The sequence below is a fragment of the Plectropomus leopardus genome, chromosome 7 (assembly GCF_026936395.1).
Source record: "Plectropomus leopardus strain MGB_pleo_1.0 chromosome 7, ASM2693639v1, whole genome shotgun sequence".
In the NCBI taxonomy this organism is placed as follows: Eukaryota; Metazoa; Chordata; class Actinopteri; order Perciformes; family Serranidae; genus Plectropomus; species Plectropomus leopardus.
The window spans coordinates 2,879,658-2,886,676 of NC_142182.1; the positions used below are offsets into that span (position 1 = coordinate 2,879,658).

The 7,019-nt window shown below is 38.0% G+C and overlaps 1 long non-coding RNA gene across 5 annotated transcripts in view; it reads right to left on the reverse strand.

Moving 5' to 3' along the window:
• Positions 1-4,493: 4,493 nt before the first annotated feature.
• LOC121949700 (uncharacterized) overlaps positions 4,494-7,019 on the reverse strand; it is a 48,693-nt gene continuing 46,167 nt past the window's right edge. For 2 of the 5 annotated variants that reach the window (XR_015776934.1, XR_015776932.1), the window contains exons 9-12: positions 6,283-6,796; positions 5,310-5,352; positions 5,131-5,226; positions 4,497-4,921 (exon numbers count right to left, since the gene is read on the reverse strand). This is a non-coding gene — a long non-coding RNA (uncharacterized LOC121949700). Of the gene's footprint in view, positions 4,922-5,130; positions 5,227-5,309; positions 5,353-5,799; positions 6,797-7,019 lie in introns of those variants that run through there. The other 3 variants (XR_015776936.1, XR_015776935.1, XR_015776933.1) reach the window with 3 other exon arrangements.

Below are 7,019 nucleotides of genomic sequence, written 5' to 3' on the forward strand. Positions count from 1 at the left end.
TAATTCAACTTTTCATTATTTTTTTGAATATTCTCCATTAATGCAAGAAAAAAAAATGCTAACTACACCGTCTTTCCTTTAAAACCTGAGCAGATATAGCAGATTGGCTATATTTCTTTCAGCAACATGGGGAAAATGCAGGATAAACTTGCTAAGAAATGACCCAAAACCTTGGGTAAAAAAATATAAGAAAATTATGTTAAAATTAAAAGAAAAAGAAAAAGTAAACAAATAAATAAACAGTGAAACTGCTTAACAAAATGCTTAAAAATTATATTAACTCTGTGGGTAATCTTAAATACGTAATTATGATAATTACAAATATAGTTCTTTGGGCATTTTCCTTAGATTTTTAAAAAAATATTTTCCCACATCTACTAATTTCTTCCAATTTGCAGAACATTTCTTTCTTAGTCGTTTACTTCCCTGTATTTCCATGGTGCTGACACTTTTGACCCCTGGGCCCCTGCGACACCTGCACTCTTAACATTAAACTGTATATCTTGTATCTCTTCTGCAGTTTATAGAATAAAAAAACATATAGCTTTACAAGAAAGCAGGATTATCTTGTTTTAGAAGTTCTCAAATTCAAATCAGAAAGTAAAAAGCCTCTAAACATGCAATAGCTGATTTTTTGGGCCACTTTAGGCAGACAAAAGCTATAAACACAATGTTGACATATTATAATCCTTTAAATTGGATTATGGCAAAAGTGTAAATTGTTTAATGAAAGTGCATTAATTGGTGCATAATGTCTTTTTATCAGTTAACTATTTTCCTTTTATGTCCCACCTCAACTCATACCTGTAGTCACATTAAAGAAGTAACAAGCTACTGCTCTGATAAAAAGAAAAAGAAAAGTCATGACAAATTAACTTTAATTAGCTTTTTAGATGGAAGTCTGGACGCTCCTGTATCAAAACAAATAAAAGCAGGAGGAGGGTTGTGAAGGCCGCGGTGGCAGATGGATAGATGTCGGCGCCCCGCAGGTCCCGTCCGCCTGCAGCAGGGTTAAAACCTGTCAGCAGCATTAACACCAAAACTAATCTGCAGACCAGCTGCTTCTGCACTCAGATGTATGAAACAGCGAGCTGAGGCCAAACAAGAAGAGTTTAACCATCCACAACTGCAGAGCCTGCACCGACACAAGAGTGACGTCCTGCCACAGAGGCTGCGTGTTCATCACAGACTCAGTCTGAACGCGGTTAACTACATCAACATCCTGATTTATCTTTTCTTAAAACTGCTCAAGAAAATAATGTAAAGATTGTCATGAGGGTGATGTTAAAGGATAAGGTCATGTTTTTTTAATCCATTGAAACCTGAATCAGCATCAGTTTTCTTGTTTCAGAAGCCCTGTCACAAGCTATTTAACCCTTTGAAACCTGAGCAAATTGGTTTGATATATTTCACATGGGAAACATGGGAAAAAGGGTGATGACCAACCCGGCAAAAAATGTTCCAGAAACTGAAAAATAATGAGAAGAATATGACCTGAGAATTTACAAAAGAAGGGAAGATTATTAGTATTATTAGATTATTAATGATCAAAAAAGGGAGAAAAAAGTCCATAAAACTATATTGATAATTAGAATAATCTTAAATTTAATCTTTATAACACACACACACACACACACACACACACACACACACACACACACACACACACACAAATATATATATATTTCTTTCAAGCTAATCAAGATGTCTGTAAATACTGTAATATATCAATGGCGCCACTAGATGGCGCTAGACACTCGGTAGCCCAACCTCACATCTCTGATTTCACTCAAACATGATGATAACTGATGATAACTGATTAATGCTATTTTTAAAGGTGATTTTTGTTTTAGAATTTTTAAAAATGTTTTTGTTACTAATTTTACCTTTCATATCTTATCTCTTTACTCTTCCATTGTAAATCTGTATCCTTTATTATGTATTTTATTTGCTCTGTAAAGCACTTTGAATTGCCCTGTTGTATGAAATGTGATACAAATAAAGCTGCCTTGCCGAATGATAATGATGATAATAATAATAGTTGATTTTTGGAGCCAGAAGTGACAATATTTGGATGAGAGGGTGGAGCTGACATGGTGTATTTACAGTTATGGTTAATAAATAATGCTGATGTTAATTTTACTAGCAAAAACAAGTTTAAAACCATCAAATGTACTTAGAGGGAAAACTGAACACGCAAGGAGATTTATTTATTCGTTTTTTGGCCCCTTTGTCATTATTTTATATGTTTTTAAGATAATATTTATATAAGATTTTTAATTGAAACAATTTCTTTTGCACATCAGAATACAATACTGTTTAATTTTCTGTGAAATATGGGACTGTCTCATCCTGCTGATATTTTTGGATCAATAAAAAGGATTTGTTGTTGAATTCTACATCACGTAACAGGTCTCAGATTTATCCACCTGTTCACCAAAAAGGTTCAAACAAATGATGCTCTCTCTCTTCCCAGAATTCTCCTCTGTGGCCCAGACGTCACCCGGCCTCTTTGCTCTCAGCCCGCCAGCGTAATCTAATCAAAACTGCTGCAGCGCGGCATGATGGGAGTCACGGTGTCTGTCTGTGCCGTTTCCTGTCCACAGTTCAATCACGGATCAGACAATCGGACAATCAGAGGCCACTTTACACAGTGATTGTCCCGACGCGAGGGCTTCAGCCTTCGTTCTCATTCTGCACACAACCTGATGCCACTTTGGGCGACAACAAACGAAGGCGACGATATGAACGTCTTTAAGAATAATGTGAAATCTGAAAATGTGCTGCTGCATTTAACCCTTTGAAACCTGGAGCAACGTCCCTTTTCTCCTGCTGCTTTCAGACGTTTTTAACCTTTGACCCCTGTGCAAATTAACGCTATTAATTAATGTAATTTCTCTCAAAAACATAAAAAAAAGGAAATGAGCAACTTGGTACAAAGTGTTTCACAAACTGAAATAATTAGATTTAGAAACTTATGTAAGAAAAACGAGGTGAAAACGTGTCGGGGCAAAAGAAAACAGCCAGGAAAAAACTTGATTTACAATGAACATTATTACATTTTTGAAATTGTGTTACAAAATTATTAGAATCTTCAAACACTTTCTCCAGGATATTTACTTGTTTGTTTTTTGTTTTACTTTCTTTGTTTTTTTTCTTAAAAAAAAATCAGGTAATTTTCTTGTCCTTTTTTTTTTTTACTAATTTCTTGCAAATTTTAGGGTAATTTCTTCTTTTGTTGCTCATCGCCTCCTTCCCGTGTTTGACACATCAGGTCATAAAGCTCAGGTTGCAAAGGGTTAAACATCATTACGCTTTCCTTCCTCCTCTATGATGTTTTTTCACCCTGCCATCGAGTGTTTGAGGCCGTTCAGAACAACTCAGCACATTTGACTCTTTCAGCGGTTGGATGACATGTTGCTATAACAACGGCAGCGCGAGAAGCTGAAACTGAACTGAGATTGGGAATATAAAATACAAACGAAACGTCAATTTAAAAAAAAACTCACATTTATCGCAAAAGAGTTTTTACGCTTACATGAGGTCGTATTTCAGGCGATTTGAAAAAGACATATTTTGCAGAACTGCGGTGGAAGCACTTTTTTGGCTTTTCTGGTCACATCAGGTGCCCTATCGACACACGCAAAGACATGAACCTGCAGCAGACAGTGTAGGACAAACACCTGCTGAGACACCTGTTGGACAATGAGAGCAGAGCAGACAATCGGAGACACCGGCGGTGAATGACAGCAGAGTGGACATTCGGAGACACCGGCGGTGAATGATAGAGGAGCAGACACCGGCGGAGACACTGGCAGAGACAACGGCGGAGACACCGGCAGAGACTGACAGTGGAGTGGACATTCGGAAGCATCGGCGCTGAATGAAAACGGAGCAGACATCTGGAGTCATACATGGCTGCTCTCACGTATACGGTGCTCGCCGTTCCATTATCGCTGGCATAACACGCCTGTGTCCCCTTGGATTGGTAATAATGGCGGCTAGTGCGGTGGCTGCTAATGTTCTGAACATCCATCGACATGCTTCTTTGAGTTATCGCCAGAGAAGTCGCAGAACATCACTCAGTGGAAACGCAGTCATCTCCACACTGCGTTTTATCGATATTTCAAAAGTATTACTTAACTTTTGTGTAAATCTGTAACTGAAATCCGCCCACTGAGATGTTCATCCCAAATTTGTGACACTATCAGAATTTGATCGCCAGGATGCCTTTGATCACCATGACAACAGCCATCCTCCCTCATTGTGCGATGTAGCACCATCATTTTAGAGCTGCTGCCAAAGATACTGCGTTTCTTTCACGATGGTCATCTTTCATCTGGGACAGCCAAAAGCGCACATTGTATCTATACACCGGGTTTTAGTTGTTAAAATATCTCAAGTTTGGACCAAAGAAGTGGAGAAAACACTGATATCACTAAAGCAAAAAAGCTGCCTCAAAAAACACTAAACATACACAGAAATAACAATTTAAAGAACATGCAGACTCCAGCAGAGGATACAAAAGTGGATCAATACATAAGAAATGCTCCATTAGTGCAGCTCTCATGTATATCAGGCACTTTAACAGTTTTATTGTGACATAAAATTTCATGAATGCATTTGAACAGATCATCTGAACTTTTACGTGTGTAAGTGCTGCTCGCCTCAGATGCAGCAGGTGTGCCGGAGGTCATGCACAGCTCGTTCGGTGTAAATACTTTGGACCGATGACAGAGCTTTATGGAAACCACCCTCACCTTTGTTCTGCAGCTCTGCGTATCCAACACTAACATCCACCCGCTCTGCTCAGCATTTCCAATATTTCTGCAGCTGACAGCTTCACCTCACAGCCATACATGAAGCCCGGCTCCTGTTGCAGTTAGTCTGTGTGTGGCAGAGTCATCACTCCGTGTCTAATCTGTAAATGTACAAAGACGAGTCAGCAGCTGCAGCTTTGGAGGGAAAAAACAAGTCAGCAAACCAGGCAGTCCAACAGTCTGACGTCCCTCAGCTTTGGCTTTTTAACTTCTGATCCGCAGACTGATACCAGGCCACAGACACTCTGCTGCCATGGAAACAATGTTTCAACTAAATTAAAACTTCACGTGCTAGTTTTGCAGTAATTACCTCAGAGTTGACAGTTTTAACGGTGTTGCATCTTTCATCATCACTCCTTGTCCCAACAGGCAGCGGGTCAGAAGAAGCTGCCGCCATCGTCGATTTCTGCAAACCTCAGATATGTTACATTTGTACGTTTCATGTGCATCATATCGCCATTTCCAGAGTGATCTTGTATATGATCTTACCTTATCATTGGTAGGTTTAGGGGACGGTTAAGTGGAGAAACGCCTGCCAACAAAAAAACGAGTCAGCACTGTTTATAGAAGATTTTGTCACAAAATGTTGGTGTTTAGTGATAGTATAGTATGTCTAAAAAATTCATCAAAAAAGTCATGGTAAAGTCTTCCATAAAAAAATAATGAAGAAAACTCATATAGTGCTATAAAAAATCCAAAAAGTCATAGTATTCTGTCAAAAAATGTCTTTAAAATTGGTCATGACATATTATGTAAAAAAACATCAAAAGTTTTTTTTTAAAAAAAAAAACCTCAGTGTAGTATTTTAAAAAAATAATAATCATAAAAAATATTATAGTATAAAAAAAAAAAAAAAAAAATCATAGTATTCTATGCTGAAAATATCTCACCAAAAAAAGTCATAGTACTCTATGTTGAAAAAATTCATCAAAAATGGTCAAAGTATGGTTCGGATGTATGATTAAAGCAAACTACATAGTCAAGTCAAGTCAATTTTATTTATGAAGCCAGTCATCACAAAACAGGGTTTGCCTCAGAGGGCTTTACAGCATATGACATCCCTCTGCCCTCAGACCCTCACATCGCTGGAGGATATTAACCACGGTTTACTTAAAATGTTAAGCTTCAACTTGTCCACAACAAAATAACACACAAATGTATCTGTGGTTTGCAAAAACATAAAATAGCAACATTTTTTTCTGGTGATTGGATTGCAACATTAACACAGATTCCTAATTTAAGTCGCTTATCGCTCACTCTTACTCTCTTATGCAAGAACGACTTGTATGCACCGTTTCTTTCTCAAGCACGAGTCATTTAAGAGAACTTGGAGTAAACACCAATTTCTTGGCTTTTTTTCTTTGATTTTCTCTCAAGCAAGTTTGAACGAGCAATATACAGTAAATTACTGTAATTAAAAGGGTTTAGTGTCTCACTTGCATGAACAATTAAAAATTTTCACCTTTTATTTTGTACCCTGAAGACTTCTGATTCCAAATTTGCCATCGACTCTCACAGTTTTTCAGCTAGATATTGTTTAAGAAAAAAGGATTACAGTTCACTGTTGAGAGTCCGCCGAGGTCAAAAAGCAGGTGTTAAAGTTTGAGGGGATTTCTTCGCCGTCTGCAGTTCCTGCTCAGCTGTTTGTCTTGAGCTGAAGGAATGTTTTGCGATTGTATCTGCAGTCTGTGAAAGCCGCTCCGCTGTGAGGTCCAGGTGATATTGCGTGACAGCTGTTAGGAAGTGTGATATAAAATCAGCTTTGGTGTTGATCGCGTCTGTTTGTGCAGCCGTGAACTGATGATTCTGGACATTTCTGCGGTGCGGATGCAGAGCTCAGGCTGCACCGACAGTCGGTATAATATTAATGTTTTCTCAGCTGTGAGGAGACAGACGGGCGAGAAAAATCTGATCGGAGAACAACACCTTCAGAGGGTCACCACAGTGTCAGGAAACAGGAGCGACGCTGCAGCAACCTGGAGGAAAATATATTCAACCATTAAAAACTAACACTTGGATATTTCGATTTGACTGCTTTGAGGGCAAAACACAATGGTTAAAAAGTAAAAAAAAAACAACAATTTTTTTTTCCTGGTAATGTGGTGAAGGCTATGAAGGAGCATTTTTTTATTTTTTATTTTTGGATTTAAAATGCAATTGAAGTAAAAATAGGAAAATAAATAGAGGAACATTTTGAGG